Here is a 13,378-nt window from a genome sequence, read left to right on the forward strand (position 1 = left end):
AAATGGAAACATTTTTAGCATCATATATTTGACATATTAAACAATAATAAGGATGTGGAACTTTCTTTTTTACTAAACTATCCCTATGTGCGAATTTAGTCCTTTAATTGTGAGGGGTCAATTGGGTGAATCCATGATGTCATAGTTAAATAATAAAATATGTAAATAGAAAAAAGTTCACAAAGTATAAAAAATGGGCCATTTCTTTGATATTTTTTATTAATCATATTAAATAGTCGTAAAGAATAATTGTTTTTATTGATAATGTAAATGAAATACAAATTTTAAAACCAACCAAAAAATGAAAGTGATTTCCTATTTGGTCATGGTCAACAGTTCAACTTTTAGGTCAAATGTGTCAACATTTAATGTCATAATATAATAATAAAAATTAAGAAAAAGATAAACTGAAAAATAAAAAATACATAAATTTTGCAATAAAAACATTTGGGCGCATCTCTAATATTGTATATTCATCATATTAAAAAAAACAAGTGTGATAAATAAGAATTATTTTGATACATATGGAAATATAAAAATTGTCAAAACTCTAATTTGAATTTATTCCCTTTTTAATTGCAAGGGCAACAAATGTAATTTGAACTATAATTTTTCACCTCATTCAAACCCCTCACATTAAGTCATATATTTGAGGTGCTAACGTCTATTCTCTCTTATTAAGTCCTATATTTAAGTTATTTTTTCACTAATAAATGCTACTAATTAGATATATGCCCAATAATTTTAAGAATATAAAACCATAATCCAATTGATAACTAAGCAATTCAACCATCCAAATAAAATTGGCCAACCCATGAAGTCATAGTTGGATAATAAAATTTTTAAATAGAAATAAATATAAAAAATTACAAAATGTAGAAAACATTAAGACACATTTATGATTTTTTTATTAATCAAATTAAAAAGTAAGAGTAATAAACAATAATTAGTTTTATTGATGTTGAAAATGAAATATATAATATAAAACCAGTCAAAAATTAAATTATTTTCCTGTTGGACGGAGATCAATAGTTCAACTTTTGGGTCAAATGTGTTAACCTTTAATGTCATAATTAAATTATAAAAAATAATGAAATATAAAAACACAAAAAAAAATGAAACAAAATAGATAAGTTAAAAAAAAAAGAATATTTGGGCACATGTGTAATATCATATATCTATCATATTAAACAAAGTTTGTGTACACATATAGAAATAAAAAAAATACAAAAAAAAATTGAAAACATCTATAATTCTAAATTTATACTACTACTAAAAACATGAATAATGAATAAGATTATAGAACTTTCTTTTAACTAAAATTACACCATTTTTTGAATTTAATCTCTATTTAATTGTGAGGTTTAAAATGTAATTTCAATTATTACTTTTCACGTCATTCAATTTCCTCTTTTTAAATCTTACATTTTTTTTTATAAATGAACAAAAAAGATACACTATGAAGATAAAACATTACAAAAAAAGAGTCCAACCAAGCAGCTAGGCATATTAATGGTACCTAAAACTTTGCAGCCCAATATAAAGTGTTTACATAATCAAATTTGGATTTTGCAATGTTCATTCAATTAATATAATAAAAATTTTAAAAATGCATATATAAAAACAAAAAAAAAAACACATGATTTTTATAAAAAAATGGATACATTATTACTATCATTATGATCATCTAGAATTGCCATGTGCAAAGCACATGCATACTTACTAATAAAATAGAAAAGGCATAATGGAACTTATCAATGAACGTTTTTAGAACCCAAAATGCATAAGAGATGTGGAAATGTTGTCAAGATCTGAGAATTGCAATTAATATGAGGGTTGAGTCATGCCACTTTGTCACTCTCCTTAAAACCGCATTTTCCCTTACGGCGTAACCAGGTGAATGCAAATCGGTCACCGAGACAAAACAGCCAATAGGCTACGAGTAAGCGTGCATTCGCTTACCAGATCTCCATGAACCACCAAAGATAATGCTTAGGAAAGATGAATGGCAAAGAAGGTAAAAACTATGTTGTGTGAGTTTTGTATTACTAGGTCAACCAGCACTCTTTATGTAGTGCTTTTAGTCACTTGAACGTACATAGAGTTGTCTGTTCATAGACAGAGAGATGTGTCACTCTAGAACAAGCACCAACTTGAAGAGACACAAACATAAGAGAAAGAAAATGTTTAAAAAATAAAATTAAGTTTAAGTTCAAACCAAACGGCGGTTAAAAAACAACAATCAAAGAGAAAAAACAATAGGGTGTGGCATGTGTGTACCGCAACCGTGCTCCGGCACGGCTCGACACACCCGTCTATGAAAAACACCCCCAATCCTCCTCACATGCATGTAGTGATATATAGTGCTTTCCTCCTATGAGTCCTTACCCATAGAGGAAACAAGCTTACTAATATACTCAAGTCTATCTCTTTTCCAAGCAATGTAAAATAAGAGGTCTTCACCTACATACAAGAGAAAGAAAGATAGAAAGGACAAAAGTAAAAAGAGGGGGTGAGATTCTTAAAATTTTGAATCTCGCTCCAATAAGAAACACTATTGCAAAACACAATGAACAATGTCTTGTCAAAGAAGATGATGAGTAGTATTTTTTGAAAAATAACTTTGAGATTTTGAAATATTCCAAATGCATGTGACATTACGTGCTTCAAATAACTAAAAAAATTATAACGGTAGGGTCTAAAGTGACAATTTTCGGGAGTTTAAGCATGACATGTTTTGAACTTCAGTAACATAAAAGTCAGCTAACCCCAGTATTAATTTACGATATACCTGCTTACCAACAAAAGATTATGATTTACCCTAAATTATAATAAATCAATATCAGTGATTTTAGTAAATAACCCTTAGAATTAGATTATTGATTTTGGTGGTGCATTGAATTCGACTACATTTGGTAACCTGGTCTAAGGCTGCAAATAAATTGGATCAGGTCTGATTTGAATCTGATACCAATCCGTTAAAAGACAGATTTAGATATCCCTCTTGATCCTAATAAATCGGATTGGATCGAAAAAGTCGATCCATTAACTTAATGGATCAAATTCGGGTATTGGCTAATCCGATCCGTTGTGACTTGATCTGATCTGTTAATTATGAGATATTATATATTACATATTATTTAGATATTATATATATATATATATATATATATATATGTTTATTCTATATATTCTTTATGTAATTATATATATTATATATTTTAATATATTGTTATATTATATAAATAATATAATATATTATGTATATTACACAATATAAATATAATTCTAATCAAATTGGATATCCTCTTACTAAATCCGAACCGATCCGTTTGTAGCCCTTCCCCGATCTCATCGTGTTGTGTGGGCTTCTCGTTTTTCATAGGGAAAATTCCCGATAGATACCATGTACTTTAGGCCGAGTGCCAATTTAATACCCAAACTTAAAACGCAACAATCTAGTACCCAAACTTTCAAAATGCGACAATCTAGTACCTGTTGTTAACCAGTTGTTAAGTGTCGTGGGAAAAGACACAAATGCCCTTCAAGTGTCATCTAATTTTCTTTACCAACCATCTACAATATGCAAATCTGCAACAACTATAGAAAGGGGGGCCGAGCACCCCTCCATCATCATTCCATAAACAACAACACCAAACCATTGTCCCGGAAACGATTGGAGACCAACAACGAAGACGACTGTACAGTGTCCTGCAAGAAATGTCGGCCCACCTCTCATGAGAATATCTCAGTCATTCATATCAACATCAACGACTCCAACAAGCATCCGAATGCAAGCCCTAATGGCCTCATCAAAGTTATTGACTTCAACCGCCAAGGATGAGCAATGGAAGCTCATTAGCGCGAACCTGTCGCAAAAGCTCATTCAAGGCACTCGGAAAAAAGAGATGAAGCTCTCCAAGAAGATTCTCGATTTAAGTACTCCATGTCCAAGTTAGAGAAGAAGCTCAACAAGCTTGAGATCTACTGTCACAACCTGGAGTCTGGTCTCGAGGTATGTAGCAATTCACCACATCTGGTGCCGAAAAATATCAACCCTGCGATAAAGATGAATGTAGTCAAAGGACTCGAACATCAAGACTTGATCATTGAATAATTTCTCAACTCGGTGTCTGAAGCTTGGTCTTTGGTCCGGACTCTGAACTGGTCTCTCACCCTCTAGCTCCAACAAATGGGTTGTAGAGTCTATGAGCGCATCTCTACTCTTCTCCAACCTTATCACGTAAAGGTTTCATTTTCCAAGAACCCAAGAAGCACCATGTTCTACTTAGAAGCACTCCTAAACCAAGCATTCTACGAAGACTTCGAATCCATCAGATTCCAGAAAAGTGGATATAAGTGAATCCTCAACCAAATACAAAAATGCACTCTTCTCAGGGGACTCACCTGGGACGAGGTGTTGAACAAAGGAACCAGACACTTCAACGAGGAGTTTAGCCAATTTTCTGATCGAAAGATGAGCGAGATTGTGGCGATATTGGGAGTGGAACTGAGCGTGGTCAGAGCCACTATTGCAAGCATTCTTCAATGCGGTGAAGAACGTCTGACTAGTTCATCTGTTGGCTTGTTCAGTGCACCCAAGCTTGCCCGTATTTAGGGTGGATAAGGGGATGAGGTTCATCCGATCTTCGTTTTCATGAGAAAGAAGATGATGAATAGTGTGTTTTATTTATAAGGGTAATTTTGATATTTTCAAAAATCTTAAATAGTATATGAGGTCACATGATATACATAACTGATGGTCCATTAACGATAGGTACTAGATTGTTGCATTTCGAAAGTTCAAGTACTAAATTGTCACATTTTAAAGTTCGGGTACTAAATTGACACTCAGCCTAAAGTACATAGTACCTATAAGGAATTTTCCCTTTTTCTTAAAACATTTAAAACTCCAGTCAACCAACAACTATCCTTTTCAGCATAGAACTTCTAGTCTTTTGTGAGGAGACTTCTTTTGTACCGAAAGCGATGATGAAAAGAAAAACTGACTTGCCTATATGGGTGGCAATTTTCCCAATCCTCGACGGGTACCCGAGCTCCCAGACTTGACGGGTCGGGTATGGGGTACTTTGGCAGGGTCGGGTCGGGGATGGGGATGGGGAATGCAATCCCCGCCCCACCCTAACCCCGATTAATATATATATATATATATATATAATATAATATATAGTATTATATATTATTATATTATATTATTCATTCTTTGTAAAAGATTAAAACTTCAAAACAAAAACTAATACTATTCATTCTAAAAAGCACTTGACACTTTGACAGACAAAGAACTCTCAACCCTAGTTCTTCACTTCTTCTTCCTTTGTCTTCGTCGCCAACTCACCGACCGCCATCGTTTTTGCCACTCGCCCGTCAGACATCGGATGCCTATCATCGCCGAATACCACTCGACAAGGACAAAGAGTCTGAAAGAATAAAGAACAAAAAACTAAAACTCAGTTCTTCAATCTTCCTTCGTCTATCGTCGTCATTGCCCGTTGGACTCTCTCTCTCTCTCTCTCATCACCAACCTCAACTCACAACACAAGACCAAAACTAAAACCCAATTCTTCAATCTTCCCGAGTAACTTCTTCAGTTTGCTCTTGCAGTTGGTGTTCGACAATATGATTGGAGCAGAAAGCATGTGAGTTTTTTGTCTTTAGAATTTTTATAACTTTCTTGGTAATATACAGATACATTTTCTATTTGAGACTTTAAGTTTGGATTGAGGATGAAGTACATATAGAAACTTATTTCTCAAGTTAGATTACATATTCAACTCTTGTGTTTTATTAGATTGATACACATCAGTGGCTTGTTGCTTTCTTTGTATGAGGTGAAAGTTAGATTAATATTGTCATCCATGGAGATGTTTACTTGAATTTAAGGTAACAATATATTTTTCTTCAAGATTTACCTTATTTACATCATATTTATCATAACTTCCTCTCGTCCGGTACCTCAATTTTTACTTTTTAGTAGTGTAAATTTCCAATCTAATACCTTGTATAGGAGTCTGAATTTGGAGTGACCTAAAGGTTATAAACCTTGTGGTAACCCCAATATGGTTCTTATTGGGGTCCCTCATTCCCACCCCAAATGGCCACATCAAGGATTCGGGTCTCCAATGGGGAATTCATCCCCATCGAGGTTGGGGATGAAGGAGAGTTCCTTTCCTCGATGGGGATGGGGAATGTAATCACCACCTCGAACCTGTCCCGTTGCAATTCCTACCTGCCTTTGTGTGAAGTCTTTGATTGGGCAGAGCATTAAAATTGGGACTAATAAAAGCTTACAAGACATCTGCCCAAATTTGCACGAGTTCCCAATAGAGTTCAAAGCCCCCGCAAGATAGTTTCCCACAACGTCCCATAGCACATCCTCGCCGTGTATTGGGAACATCTCCCAATGATAATACCCTGAATGATGAGGCATCATTGGGAGATGTTCCCAATTCACGGCAGGGATGTGACGTGGGACGTTGTGGAAGCTATCATGTGGGGGGCTGATTTTGACTCTTCCCAACAATGAGGGTGTTTAGTTCCATTTATGTTCTTTGAGTAAACGTTTTGTACTTGTATGGCTGCAAAACCGATAAAAGCAATTAATGAGGGCGTTGATGACACATAGGCACCACATCAGCAAAATGCCAATAAACACTTACCCATTTCAGGAAGCTCCAAAAAATGGGAGAGGTGCATAGAAATCGATGTTTACTTTTGCAAACATCAATACATACAAATGCAATTAATGAAGCCTTTGCTGATGGGGTGTCTATGTAGCAGCGTTTGCTCAATAAATGTAAAGAGAACCAAACACATACAATATCAGTCCTCTCAATTCCAAGTGGCATGCATAATCAAATAGTCCTATAAGATACATCATGTTCAAGTGTTTGGAGCAGTCATCATGTCTTGTATTGGAAACATCTTTACGAGTTCACATATGCACCCAAAAAAGGGGTGCCCCACAATGCTCTACAGCACATCTCCACCTTGTATTAAGAACATCTCCCAATAACTAGCATGGAAGATGATAAAACATTACTGGAGACAGTCCCAATACAAGATGGAGATGTATTGTGGGCATTGTGGGGCGCAAATGTGAAATAATAATAATAATAATAATAATAATAATAATAATGCAATACAAGTAAAGCAAATCGTGTGTTACGTGGCAGCCCAAAAGAGTTTCAAGATTGGCTGAAAGTACCAGCTTTTGCCACGTGGTTGATCAAGTAAAGTACGAATACTCTACACGGCAATGGCTATTGCGCTACCTCCTCTACCTCTGATGCTCAACTTCAAGAGTACGGTGCCACCGCGATTTTGAACCTCACCTTATGCGACGAAAACAAGGACCTAATTACCTCCTCGGGAGCAATTAAGCCCCTAGTGAGAGCTCCCACGACCATAACAACCCGCGAAGGAGAACGCCACCTGTGCTTTGCTTGCCGTCTCGTGAGAAAAAGGACGTTATTCGCTGTGTTCGGTGAAGAAGAACAAAGTTAGAGCTATTCAAGTAGGGATCATGAAATTGCTTGTTGAATTAATGGCGGGTCTCGAGTCCGGTATGGTAGATAAAGCGACCTATGTGTTGAGCATCCTGGTTTCTATACCGGATGCAAAAACCACTTTGGTCAATGTAGGTGGCATCCCCGTACTAGTAGAGATCGTGGAGGTAGAGACATGGCTGCCTGCTTGTTCTTGGGGTAAGAGACAAAGAATCTGTAACGATAAACTAGGTTCCCTGTACTGGTAGAGATACATGCTTGTTCTGAAGGAATCCGTAAGGTTCGTCTGTTACCTAATTTCATCTGTTACGAGGAAATGAAGAACCTAGTTTTCTATTACCGTTATGGATACCTGGTTTACCGATGAAATTAGGCTCGTTACGGAATCAAGTTCGTCCGTTACCTGCTTTCGTCCATGCAGGAAAGCGCAAGTATCTCAAGATTGCTCGTGTTGGTTTCATATGTTTCTAGTTTACCATTAATGATTTTCGGTTTTCCGTTCTCTTTTTTGTTTGGATTTCTAGCAGATAAAGGCAATTTTTTGCCCTGAATAAAATGGATTCACTAAGGCTTCAAGTCCAATGTATTTGATGAATATAGGTAGAGGAATACGATGAACAGTGTTATTGCCATTCTTTGATATTTTTCAAAAAAATTACCTTATTTTTGTTATTTTATAAAAATATTTCTTTTATTAATATTCAGGGCAAAAAGTTGCCCTTGTCTGCTAGAAATCCAATAATAATTGCACAGAATTACTGGGTCTCACACATGGAGCCACTTTGCAAGCAAAGTGTGCGTTGTATTCAACAAAAAGTTTTTGTCCTCATTGCGCATTTTTAAAAGCTTTTCCTTTCTTTTTTTATTGGAAGTGCATTTTAAAAGCTTAGGTTATTAAGAAAAGAAAAAAAAAATGTTTATTCTACTCTTGAATTTTGATTGCTTTTCGGAATTTATTGTTATAGATGGCTTTCCAAGTATTTATATATCTATATAAATATATTAATTTGAAATGTGTACTAAGAAGGCATAGGATGAGCGAAATGGAATCTAATAATATTTTTTATCATTTTTTTATCAAAACTATAAGAATGCCATTCTACGACTCTCTCACTCTTTTGTTTTTTTTTGTTCTTTCAAATTATAAAAATGCCACTTTCTCTTAACAACTCTCATTGTCTTGCTTTTTTTTTCAAATTACAAGAATGATACTCTCTCTCCTACCAACTATATCTCTTACAAATTACAAGAATGCCACTCTCTCCTACCAAATCTCTCTCTTACAAATTACAAGAAAGCCACACTCTCTCTCTAACCGAGGGAGACCTTAGTTTGGCATCTTGGCTGCTATGGGACCTATAATCAAAGGTAGTCGAGTTCGGACTTTTGAGCTCAAGCTCAAGTCTCTAATTCAAATCGAGCTCGAGCTAGACAACACCTCGACCATTGAGGGAGACCTCGGCTCGGCACCTCGGTCACTGAGGGAGATCTCGGCTCAACACCTCAACAACTGAGGGAAACTTCAGCTCGACATCTTGTCAACTAAGGGATACCTTAGCTTGACACTTCGCCTGCTAGAAAAACCTTAGCTTGACACTTTAGCAGCTGAGGGAGACCTCGATTTGGCACCTCGACAAATGAGGGAAACCTCGGCTCAACACCTTAGCTGTTTGAGAGGCATGCAATCAAAGATAGCCAAGTTCAAACTTTCGAGCTTTTGACTCGAGCTAAGCTCAAACTCAAGCTCAAGTCTCTAATTCAAATCGAACTCGAACCTGATAGTTTATGAACGAGCCCCTACAACGCAGGGCCCCTCCGCTAGTTATCTTTATTAAGCCTTTTCCGAATTCAATCCCGTTCATATTTGGTTTATTGATTCTCCAAAATGTATTTACACCCACCCCTATAAACACCATCTCTTTCAATGCAGGTACGATCGCATGAAAATTCTAAAGAGGATTGATATCAAATTACCCCTATCTTTAATTATGATAGATTACTGTGTTATCATTGTTTTCAATTATACAAAATCATAGAAGTTTATGAGATGGGAGAATCAATAAAAAATCTGAATAAAATAATCATTTAAAAAATTGGTATTTGATTTTTTATTAAAAATTATTTATTGATTTTTATATTCCAATATTATATATTAATTAAAGACAGGTGTTAAAAACGCCCCACAATGGGTGCGACATGAATGGGTAGGATCAGGTTTAGGGTAAATCTAGATTCAACCCGGAGACTATAGGTCCAAGCCCAATCTGGAGCCCAAAACCTCGGGGTTGGGATGGCCATCCCAAATTGCGGCCTTATGCCCCACATTTTCATAAGAGAGTTTTATATATATGATTAGGTTTAGATTAATGTTTTAAAAAACGATCCAGAAGCAGAATCGTGCTGGCCACTGGTTTCTGGGTTTACAGTCTAACCGTCTGATTCAAATAGATGGCCCGTTCTGACAGTAAAATTAAAAAAATAAAAAATGATAAAAAAATGTTGAACAGGTCAATGGGTCGACAGTTTGATCGCCTGAATCATCGATTTGTTGACTTTTTTAACAATTTTTTTATCAAATTCTGGATTTGAAGTAAAATGGAACTGGTTGCCTGGACAGTTCCCAGGCTGAACGATCTGACCGTCTGGGTCAACAACGGTTCGAAAACGTTGGTTTAGATCACAATAAAAGGAAAATGTATCAGTTTTGGGTGAATTAAATTAGCCTCATATTTGACGTACGTTTTTTTTGTTTTAAAATATAAAAGAATCATAAATTTCAAAGGATCGAAAAATTGTATAGTAATTTCTTATTGGGTAACTAATGTATGATTCACCTACTAAGGGTATTAGCGCCGTAATCATGTCAGATGTTGATCAAATTGAATTACATCCGATTTTTTCCCAATCCGATTAAGAAAAACTTGCTGTGTTCGGTTGTTGTACAATTTTATTCGCATTAGGACAAATGGCAAATGAAAAAAATGCAAATTTTAGTTTAATTTTGTATTGAGTTTTATTTTATTTTGCTTCATGTCTTAATTTACTTCAGTTTTATTGCAATCAAACAATTTTATTCGCATTAGTACAAATGGCAAATGAAAAAAATGCAAATTTTATATTGAGTTTTATTTTATTTTGCTTTATGTCTTAATTTACTTCTATTTTATTGCAATCAAACAAAATAAAATAAAATTTGAAACAAAGATAGGTCAGAAATTACACTCAAATCATTTGCACTACTATAGTTTTGCATCAATGCACATAAAAACTCATTTGCATTACAACGAAACACAATCTTTAGAACAAAATCTAGATTGTCAGACTTGATGTATATATGTACATATATGATCAAGGATTAGCTGAAGGCTTTAGCTGTTCAGTGGGCTGTGGAGCCAATGATAAAGTTTCATATCAGTATTTAAATATATGAGACCCACATTTTTACCTAGAAGCCATATTTGAAAATATCTTATATGTATATGAAGAAATTCAAATTTTTTGCAACTGCCCTCATCCAAATAAAACAATAGGGGGTAAAATAAAGTTTAACTTCCTCAATGAGGTATTTTTAATTTAATGGTTTTAAAAGACCTAAAGGTGAAGTCACATGTGTGCCCCCAATAATCAAAGGTCCTGAATCTGCTACTACACGTGTATATAATTTTAAATCTAGTTGGATATCAACTTGAATTTCTGGCTTTGAGATCAGAATCCATCGACATGTAAAGATATGACTGGGATTGGATTTTGGATATTAAGGGCCTCTTTAGTTGAGTGGAATTAGAATCCTATTTATATTCATAGTACAATGGCATTCTCCATTTGAGTCATGGGAATGAAAAATCCCATTATAGCTGATTCTGATTCTCACCTTAACCAAATGATGAGGGGAATTGATCATTTCAATTCCATTTCCAATTGTGTGCCAAATGGACCCTAAATATCATTTATGAACTAAACCAAATAGTGTTACAATATTATATTAATAACTAAATAAATTGGTAAAAAACCATTAATTAAATAAATTAATAATGGATTTAATATCTTATATTATAGAACTGTTTTCTGCCAGTTTATCCAATAATCCACTAATTGAGATGGTCTCTCCCTAGGCACTCCCAAAATGGTTGGCACGGACCCTGCATGCAGGATTTCTACGCAAATCCCCTCGTGGACTCGGTTGGGGCGGGTTTCCAAGTCTGGCCCAGCCTGCACCCATCTTAATAAATGATCCTTGGTGCCATGGTCTACTTCTATATAGGGTGTCATTGGACGGAATTTGGTCCGATACAATCTAGTTCAATGTGAGTCTACTATAAATGGATCAGGTCTAATTCAACTCAATGAATATTTTAGATCATTTTGGACCGGTCCAATTCAATGTCTGGATTGTCTAATATGTTAAAATTCATTTTGATCTACATTGGTTTTAACCCAAACCTGATATATTGACACCTATATTCTTATCTTATATCAATGGACCATATATTGGCTTAACCCAACCCAATTCAATATAAATTTATTATGAATGGACCAAGTCCAATCCAATCTAATAAATATTTTGGATTGGATTGGTCTAATCCAATATGTCTTGCCGGGCCATCTAGTCTATCCAAATTGATTTTGGACATGATGGGGCCCAATCCAAAACTGGTCCATTGACACCCTTACTTCTATATCGACTGGGCCTACATTATTAGAAAACTCAATATAAAAAAGCCTAACCCTGAGTGGGCTGATTTGATCATTCTTCGGCCGAAAACCATATTACCCTCTTCAATAGTGGCAATGTTTATTGTTTACTAATGACTCTGTTTGAAAAAAAGTATAAATACAAAAACATTTAGTACAAATGCATACAAAATAATATAAAAAAAAAGGTTCCACACTCTAGATATTTTATATTTGTCGTCCTTCCAAACTGAGCCTACATATATGTTGATGTAGGGATGCAAATAGATTGGATCAGATTCGAATCTGATCCATTATGAAGATCCGATCGGATTTGATATGACTCAATTTGAATTCGAGTCCTATTGGTAAGTTGGATCTTCGGATCAAATTCAATTTGACTTGTTTTCTTTAAAAAAGAATAAATTATAAAAAAATGTACTAATTTAAATAAAGTAAAAACAAAAAATATAAGTATTTTTTAATTATTTTCATCATATATATATATATGTTTTTTTATAAAAAAACAATATAACAAATTTATAAAATATAATATAAAAAATATATTTATAAATAAATAAATAACATATATATATATATATTATATATATTTATATTTACAAATATATAATATATATCAGATTGGATAATCAGATCCGATCCGAAGAGTGATCTGAATTCGACCAAATAGGATCGGATCATCCGATCCATTTGCACCCTATGTTGATGGGTTATAATTTGGACCGTACTTTGACAAGATAAAACAAAAAATCCAGGAAAAAAAGGAATTTGAATTCGAGCACCTCTCCCGTTGAATCTGTTAATTTTGTCCAACCATGCAAATAATATCTCAGCAGTCAGCACTGTTATGAAGACCACTAGACGCAGCTATCCTAGAACCCGTCAAATGACTAACGACGAGCTAATGCAACCTTTGCGTGCTTCGCCGCATAGACACGGTGGCGCCCATATATAAATATAAATCTTGGAAAAATGCTCTATGACCATGTGTGCTCTCAGTATTTTTGGTAAGTCTGTGCTAATCAGTTCATTTTTGAAATAAGAATTAACTAAAAGGGTATATCCGTCAATTCAAATCGTTAATCCGGGTCGCGGGAAAGGAAAATTATGATCACTTCCTTCTACTACTTTTCTTCCAAACCATTCAATCAAGTGGAATC

The 13,378-nt window shown here is 34.7% G+C and overlaps 1 pseudogene; it reads left to right on the forward strand.

Moving 5' to 3' along the window:
* The first annotated feature begins 3,583 nt into the window (after positions 1-3,583).
* LOC148849769 (IRK-interacting protein-like) lies at positions 3,584-4,661 on the forward strand (annotated as a pseudogene).
* Positions 4,662-13,378: the final 8,717 nt, after the last annotated feature.

The sequence above is a fragment of the Nelumbo lutea genome, chromosome 5 (genome assembly GCF_056320005.1).
Source record: "Nelumbo lutea isolate HS-2025 chromosome 5, American lotus-T2T, whole genome shotgun sequence".
Taxonomy (NCBI): Eukaryota; Viridiplantae; Streptophyta; class Magnoliopsida; order Proteales; family Nelumbonaceae; genus Nelumbo; species Nelumbo lutea.